This window comes from Lithobates pipiens, unplaced genomic scaffold, assembly GCF_037356315.1.
Source record: "Lithobates pipiens isolate NorthernLeopardFrog02 unplaced genomic scaffold, aLitPip1_a1.2 Scaffold_3, whole genome shotgun sequence".
Classification (NCBI taxonomy): domain Eukaryota; kingdom Metazoa; phylum Chordata; class Amphibia; order Anura; family Ranidae; genus Lithobates; species Lithobates pipiens.
Window position 1 is genome coordinate 203,588,581 of NW_027507790.1, and position 11,054 is coordinate 203,599,634.

Sequence of the window (11,054 nt, forward strand, 5' to 3'; positions counted from 1 at the left end):
AATTTGACAGGTATGCAGGTTAGCCATCCATAACACAGACCGTATGCATTCAGGCCACTCACCCATCCACTGCTACCTCTACACAAGTGTAAAGGTATTCTCAACAATTATTAGCTACTTAGGCCTCGTACACACGGTTCGATTGTTGTCAAAAGCGAGCGTCTAATTTTTGTCAAAAGCGCATGTGCAGGATTTTGTCTAGCATACTAACTATCCGCACATTGTCGTTTGACAAACACAAACATAGTGACGTACTATGAGTCTATAAAGCGGAAGTTCATTTCTCAAGCGCCACCCTTTGGGGCCCTTCTGCAAATTTCGTGTTAGTAGAAGTTTGGTAAGCATTGATTCGCAATTTTCAGATCGTACAAATCAAATGCCTTTTAAAATACATTTGGCATAACTACATCAGTATCACCAGCAAAGCAGCTTCATCATTATCCCATTTTGCAACATTTCATAAATTGCTGCTGTAGTGTCATATTTTGCTCCCCATCGTAGAATGCTGCGAAAGTGACGTTGCGGCCAGAAATTTCACACTGCGCATGCGCGATGCGTTCCAAACGCTTGCACCATGCATTCCAGAGGATTTCTGACAATGTAGTTCAGTGAAACCGTCAGATAATGTCATGGGAGTGAGGGGAGTATGGTTGCCACCTCATCCCTTTAAACCCGAACACATATTAATTACACAGGTTCTGTGGCTGGTAAGGTGGTAATTAAACTCAATTAGCACCTTACCTGAATTTAATTAGCCTCAGAACCTGTGTAATTCAAAGGTGTTCGGGTTTAAAGGGATGAAGTGGCAACTCTAGGAGGTAATCGTGACCTTAACTTTAGACAGAGCGGAGAGAGAGCGGGTAACTGTGGCTCGGGGAGGGGATTACCTCCCCTCACTTCCGCAACATTATCTGAGGGTTTCACTAGTCTGCATTGTCGCAATTCCTTTGGAACGCATGGCGCAAGTGTTTGGAATGCACCGCACATGCGCAGTGCTAAATTTCTGGCCGCAACGTCACTTCCGGAGTATTCTACGATGGGGAGCAAAATATGACACTACACCGCGTCACCAATGTTAAAGCAGGAGTTCCGCCGTTTTTTATTTATTTTTTTAAAAAGTCAGCAGCTACAAATACTGCAGCTGCTGACTTTTAAAATATGGACACTCCTCACCTGTCCAGCACGCCCGCGATGTTGGCACTCGAAGCCGATCTGTTGCTCAGCTCTCGGGTGCTGCCGCCGCTATCTTCGGTATAGGAATCAGGAAGTGAAGCCTTGTGGCTTCATTTCCCGGTTTCCTACTGTGCATGTGCGACGGTCCCTGCTGTCTCTGGGACCCGTGTGTTTCGCAGCAGACAGCGGGGAAGGGACAGGAAGTGGCATAAATACCCGCAGATTCTGCGGCTATCTATGCCCGGAAGTGGGTGAAAATACCAGTATTATACAGGTTTCTGCACCCCCCTGAAAGGTGCCAATTGTTGCACCGGAGGCGGGGAGGGTTCCAATGAGCGGAAGTTCCGCCTTAGGGTGGAGCTCCCCTTTAATTCTATATTACAAATGGTAGTTTACAAGACCAAACTCTTCCCGGGCGTTCCTTAATTTCAATCATGCGTTTTGTACTTTCCACTTTTGTGTGACGATTTCTGTACCAACCATCCGAAAATCGAACATTAAAGCGAAGTTTCTGCTTAAAAAAATATATATATTAAAAGCCAGCTGCTACAAATACTGCACCTACTGACTTTAATAATTGGACATTTACCTGTCCCAGGGTCCAGCAATGCAGGGGATCAAAGCCCCGCTCATCTCCACCTTCACTCGGCGGTGCCAGCATTATAACTGTGGGCGGCACCTGGCTGTGGCTTCACAGTCAGGCACCCACTGCACATGCGCGAGCCGCACGCCGTGACTGGCCACGCAATCATCTGGGACCTGTCCCAGATGGTTGCCTAGAGGGAGGGGGAGAGGTGATCTCCCTTCCTGTGCCGAGGGAAGTGACATCAGGAGCCCAGGCGCTGAAGGAGGCAGACCACATAGAAACAGGCATAAAAAGGTAAGTTAAAAAAAAAAAACATTTTCCAAATTTATTTATTTTTATTCATGCACATTAATGACATTTTTTTTGGGGGGGGGGGGGAGTGGAACTCCACTTTAAGTTCACACCTGACAAAAAATGTTACAACCTGCATATCCAGCTTTTGTCTGACAAAAAAGTCAAGTCGGATGTCGAAAGCACCGTACTAACAATCTGAAAATCCACAGACAGCTTGTCTTATGAATTTTCCCTTCTGATTTTCATATCATGTGTACGGGCCTTAGAGTGGACCTAAAGGCAATATACTTACCTCCTCTCTATTCTAACTGTCCAGGTCCCTTTCTCCATCTGGGTGACAGTCTACAAGCATCTCCATTGGCCAGCATGTCATGCACAAGAGCCAGTCATCCTGGCACACAGGTACTGTGCCAGTGAGTTGAGCTGTGCATGCACAGCTCAGTTTAAATGCTGCAGAAGCTAGGTTTTATACTATCACAGGAGAAGCAATACAGTGGATTCGTAAATTTCATTGCAGAAAATAAAATTGCTCAATTCCCCCTTCAACATAGGTAGGCTACTTTGACACTGAGGCCCTTTACAGGCACTATAGCGCTAAAAATAGTGCCTATAAAGAGCCTCTCCTCTCACACTCTGACTTTCACACTGGAGTGGTGCGTTGGCAGGATGCCAAAAAAAGTCCTGCAAGCCGCATCTTTGAGGCGCTGTAGGAATGGCGGCGCACCTTATGGGCACATTTAACCCCTTTTCGGCCATTAGTGGGAGTTAAAAGCTTCCGCTAGTGGCTGAAAAGGGACGCAAAAACAACAGTAAAATGCTGCTAAAATTAGCGGCGCTTTACCACCAATGCCCCCCAATGCCCTAGTGTGAAAGTAGCCCATGGGGGTTATTTACGAAAGGAAAATCCACTTTGCATTGCAAGTGCAATCGCTGTAGATCCGAGGGGTACATGCAAGGAAAATAAAAATCACCATTTTAGCTTGCACATGAATGGATGATAAAATCACCAGATCTACCCCTTAGATTCAGAGCGACTGCACTTCCAAGCGCACTTTCAGTGCAAAGTGGATTTGTCTTTCGTAATTAACCACCAATGTGTTGATGGGGCAATAATTGCATGAAAAATCTGCTGGTCCCTGCTGAACTGGTTGAGGTTTGAACCATTTATGGCCAGCTTAAAGAGGGATTCCACCTAAAAAAAAAAAAAAAAAAAAATATTAAAAGCCAGCAGCTACAGCTGCTGACTTTTAATAAATGGACACTCACCTGTCCCGGGTTCCAGCGATGCCGAGGCTGATCAATCGCTCGGCTCTCGGCTGCTGCCATCACCATTCTAGGTGAGGGAATCAGGAAGTTAAGCGAATTGGCTTCACTTCCCGGTCCCCTACTGCGCATGCGCGAGTCGCGCAGCGCAATAGGAATTGTCCGTGCTGTCACTGGGACCCGTGTGTGTCCCAGCAGACAGCGTGGCAGGACAGGAAATGACATAGACTCCCATGGGAGTGGGTGTAAATACCTGTCTTTGACAGGTATCTCCACCCCCCTCCCTCCTGTAAGGTGCCAATTGTGACACCGGAGGGGGGGAGGGTTCCGATCAGCGGAAGTTCCACTTTAGGGTGGAATCCCGCTTTAAAGCCGGGTTCCACCCTAAAGTGGAACTTCCGCTCATCGGAACCCTCCACCCCTCCAGTATCACAGTTAGCACCTTTCAGGGGGGAGGGGGGTGCAGATACCTGTCTAAGATAGGTATTTGCACCCACTTCCGGGCATAGACTCCCACAGGAGTCTATGCTGTTTCCTGTCTCGGCGCGCTATCTGCTGGGACACACACGGGTCCCAGAGACAGCGTGGACCATTCTCATTGTGCTACGCGACTCGCACATGTGCAGTAGGGAACCGGGAAGTGAAGCCACAACGCTTCACTTCCTGATTCCCTCACCGAGAATGGCGGCGGCAGCAGCCGAGAGATCGATCGGCCTCGGTTGCCGTCATCGCTGGACCCTGGGACAGGTGAGTGTCCATTTATTAAAAGTCAGCAGCTGTAGTATTTATAGCTGCTGGCTTATAATATTGTTTTTGTAGGTGGAATCCCTCTTTAAAGCTGGCATAAACTGATATTTTTTAGTTTTTTTGTAGATGTTGCCATTTGTGTTATAATCTATCCCTTTTGTGTAATTGCTGTTCTTTACATTGCCAGGGCCCATGACGTGCTATGAGAGTTCTTCCACCATCTTCCTGTGTGCCGTTTGCATAGGGCTACATTCACAGTATAGACCAGGCTTTCTTAACCTTTTAACCCTAGAGCAGTGATGGCGAACCTTGGCACCCCAGATGTTTTGGAACTACATTTCCCATGATGCCCATGCACCCTGCAGTATAGTAGAGCATTATGGGAAATGTAGTTCCAAAACATCTGGGGTGCCAAGGTTCACCATCACTGCCCTAGAGGAACCACAAAAAATTATTTTCATGTGTCGAGGAACCCTTACTAAAACCAAATCAGCAAGGCTCAATAGGAACAATGCTCCTGATATTGGTGGTCAATAGGAATATGCCCCCCTTATAGTGGTGTTCAGAATGCCAACCTTAAATACAGCTAAAAAGATATTTGGTGTCATGCTGCTGGCTTTGCCAAGTGGTGCTAAACCTTGAACTCTGTAGGTATCATCAAATAGCTGGTTCATCAGCCACAGTTCAAGGAACCCCTAGCAACCTCTGGAGGAACCCTGGTTGAAATGACTGGTATAGACAGTAGATTCTTGTGGTCGGTTGCAAACGCTGCTTGCACGCACTGTGTGTGAACAACTGCAGCTGTCATATACTCATCTTTCAAATCTATGGCTGGCTCCAACCCTGTTTACATATATTTGCTCATCTACCAGTCAGTGTGTGTCTAGGATCAGCATTTTTACAGCATTTTGGCAAGAGTTAGTCAGTTTGTATGCAGCCTAATTGCTGTACTTTTCAAAAAAATATATATATATATTTTCTTAATAAAAAGATGTGTCCCTCTTTTATAGCCCAGAAAGTTGGGATGAATATGAGTGTGCATGCACATGTAAAGAACTTTCAGCAATGGAATTGTACTTGTGTGTTAAACTGCTATCTGATGTCCATTGCTAGATAACACTTTGCAAAGTTTGTGTTGCAGCCAGGTAGGTGGGGGTGATGTCTGATAACAAAACACAGCTGTCCTTTAATTGATTCTGTCTCCTGACAAACCTGTGATCTTCTGTAGAAGGGTAGAGGTACAAATCAAATCTATGTCTGCTGGATAAGAAAATAGACAATTGAGATGGTGCCAGCCATGTTTTTCCTGCTTGTGATAAGGAAACAATAGTTATTTATTGTTTGATACAGACTTTATTTACAGAGGCGGACAATGAGAACAAGTGTTGAGAGCCATACCTACCTTCTTTAAAGCTGCCCATACTACACTCTACTACATACTAAATTTTGACCAATCTCTTCTAAATTGGCAAAAAGTCGAGCAGTGTATGGTCCTGCAGGCTCTGTTGGTGAAGGAGACTGATGGGCACCAATGGGTGTCGGCTGCCAGAATACAATAGCCCAGCTAGGGGGAATTGTCCATCCATGCTTTTAACAATGATGGAGGAATTTGTTTTGTAGATTTATTCATTTTCCTTCATTCAGCCCACAGAATTTCTGAATCCCCAAGGGCTCATTCACACCAGAGGACACGTGTTAAGGTGCAAGCATTTCTAATGATGTTTATGTATTATGTTGGAAAACGCTTTTTGCTTATTTTTTTAGTTTCTTTAAATTTTATTAATCGTTAAATTCCATTTAAAGCAGTACTCATTCCAAAAGCAAACATTCATTATATTGTAGCTTGCTAATTCTTAGATGCAATGGATGTATTTGTTTCCTTTTCAGGCCCTCTTGTCTTCTATTTTCATCTGGTGATCGAGTCAGCAAGTCTGTTGTTTTTCCACAGCACAAACTCTCCAGCAGCCCAGATAGCAAGGATAAATTGTGTCAGTGTTGAATTGTAAAGCCTCGTACACATTCGATTTTCAGACAGCCATTGGTGCGTTTTATTTTTTATTTTTTGCATGCTAGTCTCATGTTGAAAGTGAAGAAGTTACCGCCCCCCCCCCCCCTACGAAAATTCTCATACGACAGAATACAACTCTAGAAGTGACGAGATGTGTTGAATAGTTTTGTATGTATTCTCTCTTTTCTGAGCATGCGTAGTCTGGTTCTTATGATTTTTTTTTTTTTTTTTTTTTTTTTAAGGGGAAAACCGTACTAATTTAAATGAAAATTGGATGTTGTGTTCACATCTGACAAAAATGTTATACTCTGCACGTGCAGCCTTTTGTCATACAAAAAAAGCGGAATCGGCTGGCGAAAGCACCGTACTAACGATTTGAAAAATCGGCAGATAGTTTGGATTCAATTTTACTACCGATTTTTGTATCGTGTGTGTATGGGCCTTTAGGCTTGTTAACTTGCTGCACGTTTTCACTGGCAAGTTGTACGCTTGCATTGTACTTGAAGGACAAATTCTAGTTGACACTTTGCCAATTTGTAGCAAATGTGCGTGGCAAGTCTCTAGTAAGAGCAAAGTTGCAGTGGTGAGTCTACAGAAGCCTTTTTTCAATCAGGTGGCCTTTAGGTTTCTTCAGGGATGCCTTGCCAAAATGAATAAAATTGTATACAAGCCAGCGCATGGATCAAGTCTACCTTTTAGTAATACAAAGCCACAGGTTTTCATTGTGCAGTGTTAGAACCTTCTAGCCACTAGCATCCTAACGAACAATGTCAACACTTTATTGATAAGAAAGACGTTGGACACCTGAAAGATGCCTGCTGTGTGTAATCAAGGCACTGGCGAGGCTGCAGATGAGGCTACATTGTTGGCACAGTGCGGCTGCATGGATGGGCACTGGTGAGGCTGCATTTATCTCTTGTATCATGTCCACAGTCTCTGACCAACTCTTGTGTCTCTGATCATCTCCTGTAGTATGTCCACAGTCTCTGAGGAAGTCTGGATAGGAGTCAAGAGTGGGAGTGCCGCCGGGATGGGGGTCATGGGAGAAGTCCAGACTTCTGGGCTGTGGAGAGGAGACTATAGGATAAAACCCAGAGCTGCCAACCTGGAGCAGTCTGACTGATCCCTGCACAGTGCACCTCGGAGGAGGTCAGTCACAGTGCCGCCAGGCCAGTCTGAAGGGAGGTCACTGATGTAAGGGGGGAGTGAATACAATAAAGTAAGGGGGCATTGATATAAAGGTTTGCCCCCCCCCATATCAACAACCCCACCCCTTTAGTGTATTCATTCTGTGGAAGGTAGTCTCTGTGTTTTGTTTTGTTTTTTTCCCCACCTTTTTGTGAACTAGAAAAATCATGACATTTGCTATGGGGCTGCTGTAAAAAATTTTTCCAGGGCTGTTTTTTTTCCCCAGTCCGGCCCTGGAGCCCCTTTCCTTACATCAGGGTCCCCAGAGACCACTTTCCTTACATCAGGGTCCCCAGAAAGCCCCTTCTTTACATCACGGTCCCCAGGGCTCAGGAGTGTGCTACATAAAGAATGCAGCCTCACCTGTGCCCAGCACTGCACCCCTCCCCCACTGTAGTATGCTCTTTCCCCTGCACCCCTCACTGTAGTATGCTCTGTCCCCTGCACTCCTCACTGTAGTATGCTCTGTCCCCTGCACCCCTCACTGTAGTATGCTCTGTCTCCTGCAACCCCCCTGCTGTGGTGTCCTCTGTCCCCCCTCCCCGCTGTAGTGTCCTCTGTCCCCTGCAACCCTCCCCACTGTGGTGTCCTTTGTCCCCTGCAACCCTCCCCACTGTGGTGTCCTCTGTCCCCTGCACCCCACGCAACAAACACACACTGTGTAGGTACTCTCCTACCTTACACAGGTGTACAGCGAGCTCTCCACTTCCCCAGGACCAGAGGACAGGCTGACGGGGGGCGGAAAATGAGGACGGCTGAAGGTGCAGGTGGCCAGGGACCACTCCATCTCACAGCAAACAGATCCTCTGGAAGGAGCACCGTCCCCATCCAAAACGAGAACAGACCCTGCCTGCTACTGGCCATCATGGATATCCTGCTGGCATGCAAGGTACCGTACCGAGCATCAGCAACACGCCTTCCCACAGACAGGGACTGCAGACTGGGACATGGGCACAGGAGGGGCTGCATTGATGTGCACAGTGGGGCTAAATTGAGCTCTTGCATCAAGTCTGCAGTCTCTGACCATCTCCTGTAGCATGTCTGCAGTCTCTGAGGGAGTCTGGAGAGGAGTCAAGAGTGGGAGCACCACCGGGATGGGGGTCATGGGAGAAGTCAGACTTGTGTGGACTGTGGACAGGAGACTATAGGATAAAACCTGAGCCACCAAGCTGTAGCCGACTGACTGAGCCCTGCACAGTGCACCTCAGTGACAGCACCGCCAGGCCAGTCGGGGGTCACTGATGTAAGGGGGGAGTGAATACGATAATGTAAGGGGGCAGTGATATAAAGGGTTTCCTCTTTATATTAGTAACCCACCCCCCTTACCTTAGTGTATTCTTTCTGCACAAGGTGCCCCCCCCCCACGTTCTGAGTTCCTGGGGTCCCCCTTGATGATTGATCACTTACCACCTTTAACTGGAATTTAATAAATACATTTTTACACATATATATATATATATATATATATATATATATATATATATAAGCCCTATGTGATTTCATATCTATATATAATACTCTCTTCATCAAATGTCCTTTAAAATGTATGGTTTTCCCTTTCATGAACAATAATGATGTTGGGCTGGTATTATAATGCTGTGGGGCTAGCATGAAATTTTTTCCAGGGCTGGTTTTTATTCCCAGTCTGGCCCTGCTGAGACTCTGGCATCTATCATCTGACGTGCCCCCCTCACCCTAGCTCTATCATCCAAAGTGATGCTCGCCTTGGCTGCTCCGCTCCAGTCATTGGCTGCCAGCATACTTGCGTTGTGTAGATCCAGCCAGCATGGAACTGGCCCCGCCCACTCAAGTGGCTGGGTCAGAGTCAGTGATACACTGCCGCCTGCCAGTGTGCTGCCCTGGGCTTAGGGGATCATCATAACAGACAGAAAATACTGAGGCATACACAGTGAAGAACCACGGGTAACAGCAAGACTCAGGAGGAGCATTTTTATATATAATAATATATTGCTTTGCTTGGAAAATGGGACAGCTGAGCTGAGCTATAATTGCAATTTGCTAGAAAGATATGTGTGTGTATACATTTTAAGAGATAATTCCTCTTCACTTATCACTTTGTATTGGATTGAAAGCATGGGCGTCCGCAAGGTTACCCAGGTGGCTGCGTACCATGCCCATATAGCCTAGAGAATGTACATCTTTTTACATACATCTGTTGTTGCCATATTTTTATCTTGATGAAAACAGCCTATACAGTGACAGTATGAGATCAAAATATGGCCACAACAGATGTATTGCAATGTAAAAAGATGTACATTCTCTAGGCTATATGGGCATGAAACACAGCCACCAGAGTAACTTCCAATACAAAGTGAAGATGAATTATCTCTTATATAACACATATGTATTTCCAGTGGAAAGATTTTCATGAGATTGTCTAAAAGAGCATGAGTGGCCTTAAAATGATGCCCCCCCTTGGAAAAAGTTCTGCGGACGCCCATGGTTGTGGGTCTTTAGATCATTCCTTCAGGCTGGGTTTACATTTAGTGCGGACGTGGCTCACAGCAGGGGTCCGGTGCATCCCTGTTCTCCATTTGATGGACAAACCAGGCCATCATTTTTTGCCTCAATTCGGACCTGAAACAGAGCCAAAGACGCACAGGACCCTTGTGCAATCCCCTCTGTGGCTGCCAATGAGATGTGCTCCATTGAAAGCCGGTCACACTCTCCTGTCATGCAAATTGGATGGGGGGAAAGCCCCAGTTGTGTCTCACTAATAACGACGATGTGTTACTGGCCAGATCACCAGGTGAAAGCCAAAGAGAAAAAGCCAAAGAAAACTGATGCAGCCACCACATCTAATAATTGGTAAGTGTGTGTCACGTTTGTCACTTCATGTTTTGATGAGTAGGGTGTCGGTCCTCGGACCTATCCTGAAAGTCTTGTGGGAGGGTGGACATAGGCCTTCTGGCTTGGTCCGCCCTCTATTGGGGGGGTCTCCCTTCGGGGGAGTCCCATAGTCCCAAGTACCTGGGTGGGTCTGTTTCAGCAGACCTTCTGGAGAAAGGTGGTCGTCCGGCTTCGGCTGGATGGCCATGAGTCTGGTACCTCAGTCCCTGTCTGGAGCCTAATGCCCCAGGGGATCAGGGTAAGGTCCTTCCTAGCGGAGGATATCAGATACCCGTCTACACTTTTTAGAGCACTTTATCTTTGTTTTGTCACTTTGCACGTTTGCTGTAATGAGTAGGGTCACAGGTCCCAGGGCCTGTCCTGAAAGTCTGGGGAGGGGGTGGACACGGCCTTCTGGCTTAGTTCGCCCTCTCTCTTAGGGTTGGGGTCTCCCTTCGGGGGAGCCTCACCTAGTATTTTGGTTTGTCTGTTACGGCAGACCTTCCAAAGAATGGGGTCTGCCTGGTTTCAGCCAGAAAGACCAAGTTTTAAGTGTCACTGTGAGTGAGGGTCACATTTGATTTTGGGCACCATGGTCACTGCACCAATAGAACGCTTTTTTAGCACTGCCTCTTGGGCTGGGCCTTTTGGCTGGGACCAGAGGAATTATTTATTCCTGGCCGGAGGGCCTGGTCATTGTTTCACACAATGATCACCTTTTCACTCTCCTCTACACTATCCCTTCCCCATTTTATTTAATTTATTTCTTTGTGTGTGTGTCACGTTTTTATGTTTTGTCACTGTGCACTGTGTGATCAGTAGGGTCACAGGTCCTCGGGCCTGTCCTGAAAGTCTGGGGAGGATTGGACATGGCCTTCTGGTTTAGTTCGCCCTCTCTTGGTTGGGGGTCTCCCTTCGGGGGAGCCTCACCTAGTATTTGGGTGG